Consider the following 17,781-nt stretch of genomic DNA (forward strand, 5'->3'; position numbering starts at 1 on the left):
TGTGGAAGTCTGGATGGTCACCAACAGGACCATCCAAAAGTGTCTGGATGTCACCTGAGTTTTTCCATTTGTAGCAGTCTTTTGAAATCAATGGATCTATGCCATTAAACCAGAAAGCATTCTGGACCATGGAGTTGAAAAGATAAATATTCTCTTACTTTCTCCTTCTCCAAAAATATATTTGCTAATGTCTTCCTTGTGGTTGATTTGCAATTATGCTTAAACCGCACGCAGAAGAGCTGTGGACAAAAGATGTGCTTTCCTAAATTGTGTCCCATAGGGGAAAGCCTGGGTGATCCTTTCCCAATAGCAGCAGGGAAAGCATGGTCAGAAAATGGCTGTCAGGTTCCTGCCAGCTGAGAGCAGGGCTTGTCTTCTCCAACTCCTTAGTTCCAGTCTGCCAGAGTAATGCTACAGAGAAATGTTTTATTCCACAAGCTGTTCGTGCAGTTAATGAGAGGCAACCACAGTCCCAGTAGCCAGGGCTGCCTTTCTTAAGGTGATGCCCTGGCAAGTTTCCCACGGTAGTTCAGTAGCTTGGCTATTTCTTTTCTAAATTTACAAGCAATCTCCTGTTACATAGTGGGGCCAGCTTCTGGGATATCAAGTGGTTTTTCAGGTGTTGTATTACAGTGGGCTGGAAGCTTTTATTCACCGGGCTTTGCATGTAGCTGGTGTATGTTCAAATGACTGTGTCTCCAGTGTTTCTTTCTGCTCTAATTCATTGCTTTGCATCTACCATGGCCCCTGTCTCTACTTCAAGTTCAAATCTATTAAAAAAAAAAGTGTGGGGGAGAATAATGCTTAGCTCAAAGAGTGACATCGCACTTAATTACAAATCCCATGAGCTCCTCAAAGGGACGGTGTTGTAAAAGGTTTTAAAACTGGGGACACGTCCAAGTTTCAATTTCTGACAATGAAACTCAAAGTGGAAATGTCGTTCACAGGGCTGTGGATCAGGGACTGGTCCAGGGTGATGAAGGGATTCTGACTCTAAAAAGTTCAGGACTGTTCTTGTGTTGTTAGTATCTGTCTAACTGCTCAGTTGAATTAAACAAAACATCTGAAAATGATCAGTCCCCCCCCATAAACGTCACTGCTTCACAAAAGAAGATACTGACTTACCAAAGATTATAGTATATACACATGTGTTTTATCTCTGCAAGATGTTTTCAAGAGGTTGAATAAGCCAGTCTATGTGCTGACGTGAACTGTAAGCAGAAGATCAGCTTGAAATATTAGGCCAATAATACGGATAATATACATCCAGTTGCACTGCAATCCATCTCACAAGGTGACTCGGGTCGTGGTTTTGCCAACTGAAGTTAAAGTGCACCATCTGGGATAATCCCACATTTCGCATGTTCTTGCTTTGCTTTCTCAGTGCTTTGGAGTTCTCTTGTAACCCCAAATGTTGACAGAAAGGCACCACCACTGTCTTTGAGAGGAAGATGTGGGCTTGGCCATTCCAACGCTATCTTAGGGTCAAGAGCAGCCGCAGAAAGAAAGCTCTCCCCAGAGCTCTGCCTCTCCACGGGTGCCAGAGATTCCTCTCCTCTGGGGGTCAGCTGGCTATCGCAGTGTGGTTTGTGTTTACCAAGTCATTATTTAGAAGAAGACAATTTGCTTCAAAGGACAGCTCTTGTAAGACATCTAAGGGTCCCATTCCACAGGTACTGTTATCCATTCTTTTCATACTGCTTTTGTTCTGCGACAGTCGCACAGGGTGAATGCTGTGCCCCAACACTATCCTTATTCTAGTTCACAAGGCAGATCAGATAAATCAGTGTAGACTGGACTTCATCCTTGGGAACTCCTGAAGATAAGGCTAATTGTGCATTACATTTTTTTTCACATGAGTTCATGACAGCAGGCCTGTGAAATGGTTCATGATCTGGCATTCACTTTCAGTATATCTGTGGTACAGAGAAAAATGAAGTGTTATACCCATGACCTCTAACATGGTAGATAATTCAGATAAAACTTGTAGTGAACAGAAAAATCTCATTTGTCATAATTCTGGCACTGACTCCATAGCAGCAGAGAGGCTGATGGGTACAACATGCACACATTTAAAATCTAATAAATTGTAGCAAGGAAATAGTTGAGTCATGCGTAATTCCCTCCCTCTTCCCCCACCTACCCCCCATCCCATTTGCTGTCAGGAACAGTCTTTATGTCTTAAGCATATCTTGTTAAAGTGATGTTCAGCAGCCAGTTGTGGAAAGGACTTTTAGTCTGACCAGAAAAGCAGTGGGCATTGCTCACGCTCAAGCTTTCAAGCTACTCTTATTTTCTAGCAAAGCTCACTGCAGGACTGGCCATGGCATTTTTGACAAAACTCTAGGCTATCTGCAGCCACTTAGCAGTCATTGGTCTGCAATCAACACCAAGCTGATTGAATTAAAGGTGTAATTATTCTCCTAATGGATTTACTGCAAAGCTTGTGTGGACAGTCTTGAATGAATAAATTTCTGGTAATACCAATTTAAAATGGTTAGGAAAAAGGTTCAAGATCACCAAAAGTAATTTTTCATTTAATTATATATTATATGTGGTTTACTGCTCATTTAATAATTCAGCTTTGGAGCTCACATGATGTCTGTGTGGACAGGATCCATTCAGGGCAAGGAGAGAACATTACCCACTGGACAATTCACAAAAACTGTTTTCTTTTTGATGTCCCCATGAAGTAGAGTTTTGGAAAAGACAAGATGTTTTTGAGCATCTTCAGAGTAAAATATTTTGATTATATCATTTAAATACACTGCTCCTTCTGTTGAGTTTTCTGCCCAAAATGATTTGGGACACATGCAACCAGACCAGCTCCTCAAAAAAGTTGCTCTGCAGTGGCTCAGCCTGGATTATTTGTCTGTAGAAAGGTTTGGTAGTCAAACTAAGACTTGGTCTCCTTTCAACTTGAACTGTATCACCCGTTCTTTGATGAGCATCTTGAGAGAAGCCGGATCCTTCCCTCGCTGAGATGGTTGTACTGCAGTGTTTTACTCTAATAGGCTGGGAGGCAAAACATCTTACACGTCCCTGGTACCTACCAATAGCAAGTCAAGATGGAACTACTTGGAAAAGTAGGGAACAAGGAGTTTCCTAACTCAGTTTTGGAAATGTTTGTGAAGCTACAGGTTGAATCTGTCCTCAGAAGGAAAAGGCATTTTTAAAAAGGGAAGAGGAAGAGTGAGAAACTTGAACTGGAGAAGCAATGAGATGATTTAACAACCAGCAGCTTTTTCCTATTTTGGTGTCCCAAAATATTAGGAGTGGATGAAAACGACAGCACGCAGGTGATCAAATGGAGTACTTTGCCTCCTAAATCAGCATAAGGAGCAGGGACTAGCTGGCATTTGTCACGCCCGCCAATTTGGCTGAAGTGGAATTTGAACCACGCTGCTGGAGATATTGGACAATTTTCTTTCATCTGGTTGTGGGTCGTGTCACATGGCCACCATATGTGTTGTTCCCTGGCACGCACACACACACCTCTCGCTCCTCGCAGCTGTCAAAACAAACATCAGCTGCCTTTTTTCAATCCAGGAGAGTTTCAGCTCTGGAAGCAGTGGAGACCTGAAGGCTCTTCTAACAGGATTTCACATTGCAGATTATCTTTAATCCAATTCATCTCTGCCTGATACAGCTCTTGGAAGCCTGTGGCCCATCTGCAGAGTTTGCGAGATGGAAACTCCTGTCAGCTGTGCTCAAACCGCTTTCTCTGCTGGGCTGTAATAACAAGGAAAATCCTGTAATGATCTTCCTCAACCGTTGAAGGGCTTTGTTGTGGTCATGAACAAGTCTGAATTTACAGCAAGAGCATTAGATTGTATACAAGGAGTAGATTTTACTTGACCTCTTCAAGGCTTGCATATTAAACTGGGCTCTTCTCATTTCTTCTAGAAGTGAAAGGCAGAAAAATACATTTTTGTTATTTTTGAAGTAGTTCTTAGCCTTAGGATTGCACCAACGACCCAGCAATCCCAAGGCAAAATGTTCCCTTACAAATTCACAAAGAAAACAGAGACCTTTCTGATCCCTCAGAACACAGCAGCCTGGCACAAACTACTGCCTTGCCCTAATATCTCTAGGACTGGGAGCAGGGCCACGGTACGGCACTGAGAGAGGGTCTGGGGTGCTCGAGGAGGCTGTTCTGATTCAGGCCACTTTGCAACACAAGATGCAAAAAATGGCTTTTTTTTTTTTTTTTTTCCTAATACTCAAGAAGAAACCTGACCCGCAAAGTAAAAATCCTCTGGCTGGAAGTTTCCAGTCATGTTGCAGTCAAGGCAGGGGAGTAGCCTGGGCTGATGGACGAGGTAAGATGCTGCTGGGCAGAAACAAAAGTGATTTGTGCTTTACGGTGGTGGCAACAGCAGCTCTTTTTCTAGTCCTAGCACACTGGCTGAGTTCAGGGGGAAGGTTTCTTTCTTTCTTTCTTTCTTTCTTTTTTTTTTTTTTTTCATTCCTTACTGGTGTTTCCAGACTGGATACAAGATTCCTCCTACCTGCAGTGGTCCAGTGAGCAAAACCACAGCTGCTGCAGGAGTGCCATGGGGAAGGGAGACTTCAGCAGCAGCAGTAAAGGTCACATTCCCCTCTGCCAGAAACTCCACCTCCTGCTTTCCAGCAGGACATTCAGGGAGGAGGTGGGGAAGATGGAAGAGTTTGTCTTGAGATGCTACAGGCTCCTTCAGATCCACTAAAGGCCAGAATTTTCCTTCTCATTTTTCCCCTGTTGCTTTTTAATGTTTCCTGTTCTCTCTTTAACCACAGTTCCCATGAAAACATCCATGCTTCTAACTGCTCCTGTTTCCTTTCTAGCTGTGTTTTCATGCCACCTTTATCGCCAGAAGATTTTAGAGGCTTCTGGTGGCAGAGTGACTCGTGTCTATCATGCTGTTTGTTCTCTCTTTACAGGGGTAAATTATCTGAGAGCAGTGGACTGCTTGCTTTGAAGGGGTTTTATCACACAAGTGATGTATGTGGTTTGTGTGTGGGAGGCTGTATGTGCATGTGCTGATCTGAGTTTGTTTTAGATGAGGCCCTCAGTTCAAAACAACCCCAAACCGCTGACCTCGGAGATACAGTGTGTAATCAATGGATTTCCTCCAGGTTCAGAAGGGAAGAGGAGTAGCTGGTCTCATGAAGCTTTCTGCTTGGCAGCAGGGCTGAACTCATGCTACTAGAGTTTGCTTTACTGCTGCTGTTTGTCTAAAAGCGATGCCCACAAACCTTAGACAAGCTCTAGGCTGTACTGGGCAAGGTGCTGTACAAACCTATCCCAAGGAGAGATGACTGTGCCCAAAGGAGCTGGAAAAATAATAGCAATGCTTCCATTTTTATTAGTTCATTGTAGTGTTACTTCAGAGATTTGCCTGTGAGCCATGATCATATTTCTGCTGAAGTCGTAGAATGAAGTCATTAGAATGAAATAGGATAACAATGGGTAAAAACAGCCATAATTTTAAAATGTTTTGAAAAGAGTGTTCTGCCACAGAAAGAAACGAACAAACAATTGGAAAATCATAACGATATTGAGTTAAGGAGAGAATAAAGGTATGAATGATTTCAGTTGTTTATTACAGAGCCGTGCTAATAATTTATGAATTCAATTTCTATCACAACATTTAGATTGCAGGAGACACTCTTCTTCTCAGTGTGATTATGCAGCACAGACTTTATAATCCCAGTGAGTATGGGAGCCTTCTATAGAGTAAAAGTTTTCCCTCTGGAGCAAATCACAGATGAGGTAGGCAATTACATTTATACGGGAGGAGCAGAAGCTAGAGACATTAAAGGTGAGACATCTGAAAGTGCTCAATGCCCGCTTCGTGACATTCTTTGACACCATCAGAGTTAGGACAAGTAACATGTCCTTTGAAGATCCCACTTTAAAAGCTTCTCCAAATCTGTCAGTAACTTGAACCTCTTCTGCCCTATCTCAGAGCACAGAACCCACCCGTTCCCACTCCAGCAGTGTCAGCAGTGTATGAGTTACTTTCTCTCCCCCGTTCGCATGGCTGTGACCCACAGCATAGTGCTGGTGGTGTGAAGTCGCACTGTAACAAGACCAGTAAGTTAAAATGTAACCGAGAGAGGCTTCTCTGCAAGATCACGTATGTTTCCCTTAAGATAAGATTTTAGAGGGATAATATCATTCCTCAAAAAGATTTTTCAGCTCCCATGACACCTGAAGCAAACAAACGTCTTGTGGCCCAGCACTGATAGATACAACATTAAAAGCAATTTGATAGCCTCTCCAAGGCTGAAAGGAAAGAGCCTTCTCACATGCTGTACCAGGGGACTCATGATGAGGGAGGTTTGTTCTTCCAGCCCTGGGTTTCGGTGTGCACTCCTCCATTGGCATAACTTTGTTGATGTGAAGGGAGTTGCACCACTGAGAAGAAAATGAAGCTTTCTGTTGTGACAAGACCTGGAGGAATGAGAGATGAAAAAATCTTCCCAGGAAGAATTGCAAATCTCCTTTAGACTCAGAGAAATCACTTCCATGCCAGCCTTCAGCTACCTTCCCTTCACTGAATGATGTTGGTTCCCCACATCCATTTATCTCACATCTTCATCTCAAGCCCCATGCCACTGCAGGCTCCCAAGCTTGCCTTGCTGCTCCTCACGGGAGCAGCACCCTGAGCATAGACCCTGAGCTTCACACACCTGCAGCCTCTGCGACCCCTCTTTATTGCTTTTGCAGACTCAAAGGATCCATATATGATCCATACCCTCAGATAACCCCTACAACACTTCCTGCATGGCAGGGTCCTTTCCAAATGCTGTGCATGGGAGAAGCAACACCCCTCGGCAACGGAGCAGGGTATGTGCTTCCTTAAGGTATGGTCTCCTCACCACGTGAAGCCATAGAAGCTGAAAATCAGGCAAAATTCCTGGAAGAAAACCCATGGCGTCCTTTTAAATCCAAAGGCGCAGTGCCCTGGCTCTAGAACTGCCTGAATTCATGACTCATGAACTTTGGAGAAGTATTTCAGAGAGGCATGGCTCCCTCAGCTTCGGTCCCGGACTGGCCCGTGGCTCTGCACCGGGTGCCCCAGGAGGCTGGTGGGTCCTGGTGGCCCCCACCTTACACCCACTGGGGTTCCCTTCGCACAGCCCTGTCCCCAGTGCAGCTTTTGCTCTTTTCACCGAGTGACTTCCACCTTCCTTCACCAGCCTGCTGCAAGATCCTCCCTGCCCGCAGCCTCCCTCCCACTTTCTGCTTTCCTTCTCACCCTGAGCTCGCTCCCCCACACCGCGCTTAATAGCTGGGGGAGAAAACAATTATTTATCATGTAAATCTGCAAAACCTCTTAGGGTTCAAGACAATTTACATAACAGAGGCCGTGCACCTTAAAGCAATCCCCGTCCCTCCGGGGGAGCTCCCGGAGGAAGTTACTCATTTTGCGGTTCAGTCCCTTTGCCCGGCGATTTCACATTTCAATCCACAGTTTGCTGCCTCCCCTTTGGAAATGCTGATGAAAACCTGGTGGAGTTCAGCTTGAGCTTTCTGCCTTGCGGTCCCTGCAGGTGACTTTTACTTTCCAGCCTGCTTGGCTCCCTCTCGCCCCCCTGGGGCCGCCCAGCACCCAGCTGCGGGTCCCTGGGGGTCCCTTGGTGCCCGGCAGCGCTGATAAATCCCCGGCTTTGTTCTCCCCCGGGGTCCCTCGGGACAGGGTTTTGGGGAGGAGCTCCTGAAGGTGTCTTTTACCAGCGAGCAAAGAAACTTGAGAGAGCTGTGGAAATTTCAGCCTAAAACTCAATTTCAAGCTTGCTCTCCCCCTTTTATTTGAGAAGCAATTAAACATTGCCTTGTTTGCTTTCCTGCTGTTCACAATACCGGGAGGATAAGGAGAGACTTGATTAGTTAAATATAGCCCAATTTATCCCCCCTCCCCCCCCCCTTTTTTTTTTTCCTCCCCATTGTACAGACTCTGGCACAGCTCCTGTACCTGGGCACCTACAGCTTTCTAAGAGCAGCTGACACGGAGACCTGTTGGCTTACACACAACCCTACAAACTTTTTAAAGCTCACCATTTCTTACCCCATATTCAATTATATCTCTTCTTTCAGATACAGTTCATTTCTCTTCGTGTGATTTTTTAAAAAAATCATACCAAAGCTGATTTCAGGAACTATGTTTGGGGCGTGTTTCACCTGAAAAACCTTGCGACAGAGTTCAGGATGTGGGTATCCACTGTAATGTGGGTGTTAGATCTCTCAGAAAGCCTACCAGCAATTTGGACACTATAATGATAGTAAACATTTTCAAAGTGTAATATGAGGTTGAGTAATGGTTTTGCAGTAGCCAGCTCATAGCTAAGCTCTGGAACACCTTGCTGGGGCAAGTTATGTTTGCTGAACACCTACAGGGGTTCAAAGGACGGCTGAACAAGTCCATGGGGAAAAATCTATTAAGGGCTACCAAGCACCAAGCCACACAGTCTGGCTCAGGAAGTCCTTGGAGGTTGGAGCTTTTCAGAAGAAGCACTGCTATCTGTTTCCTCTGTTTTAGTCTTTTTTCTAAGATATCCATTGTTCCCATTTGTCTTCCCCTTAGAAATATCATCAACCCATCCCTAAAAACAAACAAACAAACAAACAAAAACTAACAGCAATACTTGACAAAGAGATTCTAAAGCAGATAATGAGGAGAAACCAAGCAAATACAGAGAGAACAAATGAAATAGAAGCAAAATACTAAGTTTATCAAAAACTTAGGAACAGAGGTGCAGAGGGGGGCACTGAAGGGAACACTAAGCAGCACCAGCCAGTCCCTGAAGATGTCCAAGCAGCCGCTGTAGCCATCCAGGGCTGGAGGTGGGTGGGACAGAGCAGCAAACAGTGGTCTGAGAGGGCAGTGTCTCTTGTCCCTCTTGCTGAGCTCATCTTCCTGAGTAGCTCATGAGACACCAAGCTTCAAACCCATTTTACTGGAGAGAAAATGTGGCTGCAGGACATGATGATTGAATAACCTTTTTCAACCTGATGACTCATAGGTTGCTTTTTTTTCCCCCTTCTGTTTTTCCTAGGGGGGGAAAAAAAAATAAAAAAAAAAAAAACAGCTTTGTGGAAAACATCTTTTCATCTGACACCAGTTCAAATGTAATTTAATTTTAGTTTTGTTAAGACTGACCTCATCCCATGCTTGTCCAGTACTAGTTGCCGATTTAAAGCCCCATTATCCTGAACACATTAATGTGATATGCACTACAGACATCTCTTAGCTTAGAGCAGAAACCTCATTAATGGCAGGAAAAGCCTGTAGGCTTCCAGGGAGCCATTTTCACAAGAGATGTTTGCCTTAAACTTATTATCTGCTTAATGTCTTTTTTGTCTGTCTGTCTGTCTGTCTCCTCGGTTTGAAAGCACAGCCCTGAATGTAGGTCTTTATGTGTCCCTTTTGATGTGTGCTGCTGACCTGTGAGCCTCACCTGTTGCAAATGAAGGGGTCCCCGCACCTGCGTGCCTGGCAGAAGCACCAGACCTTGCAAAGGCAGCTGTTTTATCCAGGCACTGGAGCAGTGGTGTAACTTTGCAGGTAACAGGGAGATGTCTTGGCTGAAGGGGCCTACAGCCCTACTGAAAGGATGGGACGTAGCTTTATTTCTTGTACCCAACTCAGCTGAATGCTTCAGAGGTGCTCCAGAGGAGATGCAGGCGTGAGGGCAGTGGGAATGCAAGTGGATGGCACTGGTTTGAAGGCAGCAGCTGTGCTTCTGGTGGGCTGGGTGGGAAGAAGAGGGTGTGCTGAGGATGGGCGAATCAGAAAAGCAAACCCACCTGCTTTCTCCATCCAACCATGCTTTAAGGGTCTGTAGCTGAGCAAAGAGATGAAAACTCCTTTTTGAGGCTAAAACAGAAAGGTGAAAATAGGGAAGGGGGGGGGAAAGGCTTTATCTCCTTTGAGGGCTATCTTAGTGCAGTGGTCCCCAGCATGGAGCTCCTACAGGGAGTCCAGTGGGTACAAGTCCCACAGGCCATAAATCTAAGTTTTTCATGGCTGTAAAACATCTCTGACATCTCTGGACAATGTGCTACAGGAGGGAGTGTTGTTGGCATACTAATACTTGTTTCCTGTCTGGGCACCTGAGCGTACATCATAAGAGGAAGATGTAGTGCCAGTTCCCTGCTGCTCCCAGAGTAAGATTACCATGCTGCTTCCCATTGTCCTCAGCCAACCCTCTAAACAAAAAAAGGTTGAGCTATTGGAGGGGACAGGGAGGGACAGCATGAATGGAAAAGAAGTCAAGGAAGCCAAATGAGAAATAGCTTTGGAAAATCAGCCTACTTCCAGAGAAATCCCTGGCAGAAGGTTTGGAACGGGCTCTGTTGGAAGGGTCTGAACATCCTGAAGCTGGAGAGACTGAAAAACTCATCCAGAATAACTTGGTGCAGAGTAAGGTGGCAAAAATGAAGGATGTATCGCCCTCTGATTACATAACTGAAGACCTTTCAAATTGCTGTGGCCTTAGCTGCACTTCCAGACCCAAAGGAACCAATGTAAATTTGGAGTTTGTGCGATGGGGAGAGTCTCTGCCCTGTAGATCCATGATCTGGAAACTTATCTTTCGTATCAGGGCAGGATAAGATGATGCCAAGAAAGACTCCTCTAGCAGCGGGAGCAGGATCAAACACTGTCCTGGGAGAACCAAGGTTATGCAACAGGGCCCTCTGAGAAGATCTTGAAATTGAATCCCAGGGACTTCTGCTCATTACCCTTAGACAAAATAGTTCTGTTGGATGGCTCCGCATTTAATTGCTGAGGAAACCTGATCAGAGCAGAAAGGAGGTTCCCAGCCTCTGGCTAAGCTGATGGCTTTACTCAGTGGTTTCTATCAGCCCTGAGCTTCTCAAAAAGTTCCTTTCAGGTGCATCTTTCCTGAAAGATTAAATGCCTCTGTGCAGATTACGGTGCTGGGGATTAATTACCCCCTGAAGCTGAACGGCTGCTCTCTTAAGCCACATGCACAGGATGCAAACCACGTATAAAATAGGAAGCAGAGAGGTTTTGCCACACAAAACAGTTGGAAAACACATTATTTAAGGATAATATAATCTCTTTTTTTAAAAAAAAAAAAAAAAAAAAAAGAGGAAGGCCTGTAGAGAACAGAGCAAACTCGGTCCTAGGCACAGAGAAATATTTGGTTGTAGGAAGGCACCCAAATTCCAGTTGCTGCAGGAATTTAAGGCCCAGTCCAACTCCACTAAAGATGAAAAACTCATGAAGATTGCATCCTCTATGCTGCAAGAAACTAGGAGACATCTGAAAGATGGGAGGCAAGGGGGAGTAAAGGTTGATGAAAACAAGAGAGAGGCCTGAACTGAGAAATTCACAGAAGCGAGCAGATTTCAAACCCAGAGAGACTTGGAGGGGCTGGGATTGAGGATTCTAGTTTGGACAGTTATCAAGAGAGAGGAACTGCCTCGATATTTTGATCATAATCTGGCTTCCGAGCCTGGTGTTCCTGCCCTCCCTTTCCCAAATTTATTTCGGTTTACTGAGAGCTACTTCCTAGATCCTATCTGTTTAACAAGCTACATCCATGTTTGTGTAGCGCTAAGTCTCTGTGCAGCTCTCTGTGTAATATTTTGGCCTTGGTAGGTGCTGCAGATGCCCTGGAAACAGATGTACCATTGGGTGCATCAGGCTGATGGTGGTGTGGGGCTGTCTGAGCTCCAGTTTTCCCCATCAGTTGTGGAAATGGGCTTCAGAAAGGCTCTGCCTGTAGGACAGAGAGCCACGGGCCACAGGATGGGAGCAGATGTGTTAGATGATATCTAGAGCTCACTCCAGATTAAATAAACCACTGTGATAATATACCATGGCTTGTGGTTATGGCAGACAGCACACTTCTCACATGACAGTGAGTCACGCCGCGGGTTCGCTTTCTTCCCGTTCATTTACCTCTTGTTTATCGCTGGCGGTGGGTAAACAGTGAAATGAATTTCTCGGAGTGTGGTCTTTCCAAAGGCCGCTGAAATGCTTCCTCCGCCCTGAGCTGATCTGAGACAACTGTGGCTGAATGGGGAGGAAATGTCCTGTTTGGATTTATTTATTTATTTACTTTGGGGGTGAAAAAGGCAGATTCAGTGACACTGACCTCTAAATTAATTTTATTTCTGTTATAGAAGGGGGAGAAAAAAAAAAAAAAAAAAAAAAAAGAAGTCAGAAGAGATCATTTTGATGTTTTCCAAGTGAAATGCTCGAATTTTCCCATGTAAAGAGACTTTTCATGTCACTGAGCATCTCTTGTTTCTTATTTGAATTCTTGAAATGGAAAAGAAAACATTTTGTCTGATTCTGTTCCTCATTTCATCAGACACTTATGAAAGAAATTTCGTATCAAGCCAACATCTTACATTATGGGTTTAATCTGGAAGTGGCAGCAAATGGGCATAGCCACCGACCCAGCAGCTGGGGTCGGAGTTCAGGTGCTCCATTGCCCTGGATCTCCTTCCACCGCTCACCCCAGGAGCCCCCAGCCCCTGCAGAGTCCCCGGGCCGGGCAGAGCACCTGGCCACTGCGCTAAAAATGAGCGTCTGGTGCCCTCTATGGGTCTCTGCAGAGCCGTGGGCCTGAGTCTGACCCCCCTGCTCCAGCTTCGTGCCCGAAAACCGGAGTGCTGAGGATGCGAAGGGAGGAGATCCTCCCTCTGAGCAGGACAACCCGGGGAACAGCTCGCGGGTTCTTTTTGAAACAGAATTAGAAAAGGAGCTTGGAAAATGCGTCCTTTGCACTAGAAAGCAGGAGAAGGGTTTGGGTTTGTTTTTAAAGAGAATAACTGAAATTAAACAAACCCCCGTCATTGCATCCCAATCAGGTCTCATACGGCACGGCTGTGACAGATCTCTCCCGGGGAAATGAGGCAGTGGGGTCTTGCTCAGGACCTTTCCCTTAAACTAGAGCTGTCCTGCAGCTGAAGGTGCAAGCTCTCTGTATTTCTGTACCTAAATTAGCTTAATTTAACTGGTTGGAGCAGCACAAAGCTGACTTCCTGAACAGCCTCTGCCCAGAAGCAGCTTTTCTGATTTAGCAACAGGAATCTGTGCCTACGCTGGCTGCAGTGTCACCAGCCCCCAAGAGATGCTTCACCTGGCTGTTCAGGATCAGCCCTCATTTTCAGTAAAGCACTCAAGGCTGAGGGAGCTGAGAGGCAGGGCATGCTGAGGGACTCCTAGGGCTTTTTTGCAAACCAGTTAACAAATGTGCCAGAAATAACATGGAGTGCTGGCTGGGATGAGAGCAATTTTTGGTACTGAGACTTCCTGTGTAGTGCTGATAAAATAAACTCTACTTACCTTTCCCTGCTTCCCTACACTGATGTGGCTTGTTACAAAGTTCATCTCTCCCACCCCTTCTTTCTCATTTATCTCCTCCAGTGAATATGAAGTTGGCATGGGAAACTGGATTGACGGACTTGAAAACTGAAGGTCTCTATGCTCCGATCTGGCAAAGCCCAAATTGCATGTAGGTCTAAAATCTTGTCCCTTCAGCCTTTGAGCAGCGCTCAGAAAAGTCTCCTGCTGGGAATCCAAGACCTGTGCGTCTCACGGGTGCCCAGCCCTGCTGGTGCATGGGGCAGCCAGGCTCTGTCGTGACATGGTTTGTGACAAGGTGACAAACAGTCTGCCGAGGGATGAGCCTGGGGCAGGACAGGACAACGATGGTTACGGGACCAGCATCCCCAGAAGGCAGGGGTTCCCATGGTGGCTGCTGCTTCCCGAGTGAGCTGTAGCCCTGATTGCTGCACCCTGCCTCTCAGAGCAGGGCGTCCCAGATCCCCAAACTCTCGACGGCATCCAAGCCGTGTCAGCATGTGGCGATCTCATTGCATTTCTGTGGCCACAGCCCATCTCCATGTTGCCAGCAGCAAATTCCCATCATCCTGTGCTTTGCCAGCACCGGTCCTGAATGGAAGAGATTGTATATTCACCTAGAATGGATTTTTTTTTCTTTGACAGAAAGCAAGAGAGGTGCATATAGAGTCGAACTTACAGGGCCTGATTGATTGGAAAAGAGAGGGAAGGAAAAAAAAATCTTAGGTGCGGTTTGCCTTGTAAAGTATGTGTTTCCCTGCTGGTAAGGTATGTATATGAGTTCCCCTTCAATTCAAAGCCAGCTCTGTTCATCTCTTAAGCTCCTGTGTTGCCAGGATGGGCACTTTACGAGGGAGCAATCCATTCTGCGAGTGGGAGCAAGGAAGAGTGGGGCTGTACCGTGCAGATGACCAGAGACATTTTCCTGCCGCAGGTTATTGGGTCAGATGGTGTGGCTTAACACAAGTTTTCCTCAGCAGTGCAGAGACCTTAATGCCAAAAATGGTCTGCAAATGATTTAATCAGATCTCTTGTCAGTGGCTGATGGATCCCACCTAGTGCTGACCTGAATCGTATGAGAATTCACCACTTCCCCCAGTAGTTTGTCCTAAAATTAATCATCCTCGCTGCTCAAAATGTGTCTTTTATTTCTCAGTCTCTCGCTCTGCCTTTCAGGCACAGACTTTAACTATGCCTTTCTCTGCGGGCTGAAAGAGTCCTTTGACCTGTGGTGTTTTCACTGGCTGCAGATATTTTTATTTCATCTAATCAACTTGTCTCTGTCCTTCTGATAACCAACCAAGCTCTAAGTCTATTGTTAAGAACTATTTTCTATATTTCTTTACTTACACTTTTTCTCCCAAAACCTCTCCAAACTTCTATTTTAATATCTATTTTAACTATTTTAAATCTATTTTAATTATTCACACAAGAGCTGGTGTTACTGTGCTAGGGCTACACAAAGAGAGGACCACTGTTCTACGTGGCTGCCCATTCCTCTGTTGATCTAGTCATGGAAACGCTGTATCTTTAATTCCTTTCATATCATCTGTGTGTCCCCTCTGAAGTCTTCTCTCCAAGTTTTGCTTAAAATGTACCTTTTATCGATACGTCTTAATGCCAGTTTGTATGTGGAATGCTGTACATTGTACAGTCAAATAAATACCCAGATTTCACACATCGCATTTACCAACCAGCTATCCAGCTGATATCAGGTCTGTACATCAAACTCTATTTTCCAGAAAACTTTCTTGGCTGGCATTAGTTATATTTTCTGCTGTACATTTTTTATTTCCCTTTCAGCAGAATCGTCTATCAACTTTTCCATTCTCTTGCCCATGCTGGCTCCAGGCTCACTGGATTAAAATTGGCAGAGTAAAACTGTATATTCTTTCAGAAACTCACCCTGTGTTGAACATGTGTAGGTTCTCCTGAATTTCTCAGCTTTTCAGGACACACGAATAATCTAATGACATATGGCTAACTATTTGGGGGCTCACACATCCACGTAGACCAGACTGTCCAAGGTGAAACATCCTAAGTATTCTACACCCAGAGCTAAACTACTTGCTGAATATCTCTTCTTCTTTCAGTCATCTCTTATCAGCAATTTTACACTCTCCAGTTAGGTAACAGGCAATTGTAATAGTTAGAATTTCTGTTATTACATTCTTGCTTGAGCACTTGTCTTTGGCTTTCACTCTGCCACCAGTGATTTTCCTGGTATCTTTTGCTCCCTTTATCTGTTACCTGCAGCTCATAGCTTCTAACTGGTATTTAATGTTATCTACTCCTTCTTAAAAAAAAATGTTTTCATGTAGCTTTTTCTATTACGGTTGTCTTTGTGTTTGAGTTTGGCTCTTAGCCAAAGCTGTCCTTGTTTCTTGATTGGGAAATTAGTGGCTTATTAAAATATAAATAAATAAAGAAGAGGAGGTGGTTAATGATGCAAAAGTTGGCTGAAAAAATGATCCCCTTTAAAAATAAATCTTATTCCAAGAAAAATATGTGAAGTCAGGTTAGAAAGATCAAGCCTCAACTGTTAAGGGAACATGCAAACATACAGAGATAATAAGTTATTATGCATCCTAGGATATTTAGGGAATAGCTTAAAAAACTTAAGCTTTTGAAAGGACACAGTGAAATGGCAGAGTAGAGCAACACACTCCATCTTCAAACTCCAAATAAAATGTGTAAATGTTGCAATTGCTTTTCAAGTAATCTGTTCGGGGGCTGCTATACCTGAAGTGGAGCATCTTGTCTCATTGGATTTTTACTTATATTTTAATCATGAAAATAAGCAGTATAAGTTTATAAAAAGTCAATCTTGCCTAGAAAACTTGTATTTTTTTTTAAAGGATTACTTGCTTTTTAGGGCAATATGCAATCACCGTATCTTGCAGTGAAACCTATTTAGCTAATCAATGCAAAGTTGGCCTGGAGAGGAATAGCATTTTTGGGTTTAAAATACTGTCTAGGAGAGTAATGAAAACAGCCAGCCTTAAGATGAAGGTATATTTTTTGGTGGGTCACTGAAGAGACTAGCATAAATCTTCTTACCCTGCAGAGCTGATTTTAAATGAAACAAAACAAATTCTCAAGAACATTGTGTGTTACTGGTCATGAAATCTGCTGATGTTCTTTAAGAAGATTGGACAAAAACTGATAAAGACAGAGATGGGTTACAGGAAAGAAAGATAATACAAGAGGGAGAGAAAGCAAGTAAGAACTCGGTGGAGAAAATGAATCCAAAGAAAATCTATTTATTAGGAAAAAGAAGTGTATGCAGCAAGAAACGTAGGGGTGTTTCTGGAGAGATCATTCTGGTACATAAAAGTGGGGGTCAGGAGTAAGTGGCAATGTTGAAGTTGCATGATAAGAACACTGAATCACCAGGAAGAGTTAGTGGATCTGTATGTCTGCTCCCATAAGCCATGCCTTGCCAGGTGACAATGCTGGCCCCACTGGTCGATCTGCAGGTCCCCATAGAGGATGGTGATTTGTGCTCACTGATGGTCTGGACTGCAAGTGCTTCAGAGGGTGGAGGACATCAGCAAAGAAGAATCTCCTCTCTGCATGACATTTTGTAAGTATTGAATGGCCTTTTGGGTGAGAAACAAGTCAGAGTTTCATAATCCACCAAGGCAGTGTGTACTGCAGATTTCTGACTTCCTTACACCTGCTCTCCAGACTTTCTTATGCGTGCTTTCCCATGTCACTGTTTATACTGCACCATATCTTCTTAGCCTGGGACAACTCGGGATGTCTTCTGTCCCAGCCAAGGTTGTCAGCATTGTGCCCCATGGCTCAAGCAGGGGCTGACAACATTTCTTCAGAGTCTTTCAGCTCTGTGATCTGTCAGTGGGCCATCAGAAGTGGCTTTGAACTTGCTGTTAACTGACACGTGCTCCAGACTTTTTGAAGAGCGTTGGAGGATTTGGCAATACTACAAGATCTCAGCTGTGGCGATCTCATCGTGCCCTTCTGTACCAGCCAAGACTTGGCGGCAGTGCGTGAAGAATTGACTAGAACACTTGCCATGACAGCTATAAATTGTCCGGTCTTTTCAGGCATACAAAAGAGTAATGACAACTGTGTTGTAGACATTTGCTTTTGTGTGAAGTCGGATGTCGCCTTCATTCCAGACACACTGCATTCATCTCCCCGGGGCTACACTGGCTTGTGTGCAGCAGTCGTGCCTCTCCAAGACAGCATATTGCCAAGGTAGCAGAGTTTCTGTTCTGATGGCAGTACTGCATTGTCAACTGCCTTTATATGCTTGCCACCAAGGCGTTTCTTTTTACTGCTGGCAAGTAGGGAATTAGCAAAGGGTACGAGAACCGGGTGCATGCTCTTCCTAAAGCTATAGCTCTCCCTAATGCTTTCTTGACCTCTAAATCTCCTAAAATCTCCTATGCTTTTTTGACATCTAAATGCTATCACCCTG

The 17,781-nt window shown here is 44.6% G+C and overlaps 1 long non-coding RNA gene across 1 annotated transcript; it reads right to left on the bottom strand.

The window, feature by feature from the left end:
* Positions 1-5,563: 5,563 nt before the first annotated feature.
* On the bottom strand, positions 5,564-7,524 carry LOC311441034. The gene is made up of 2 exons (XR_014695751.1): positions 7,365-7,524; positions 5,564-6,439 (listed from the first exon to the last, which is right to left on the bottom strand). It is a non-coding gene; the product is annotated as an uncharacterized lncRNA (long non-coding RNA).
* Positions 7,525-17,781: the final 10,257 nt, after the last annotated feature.

Source organism: Aythya ferina, assembly GCF_964211825.1.
Source record: "Aythya ferina genome assembly, chromosome: 8".
NCBI lineage: Eukaryota > Metazoa > Chordata > Aves > Anseriformes > Anatidae > Aythya > Aythya ferina.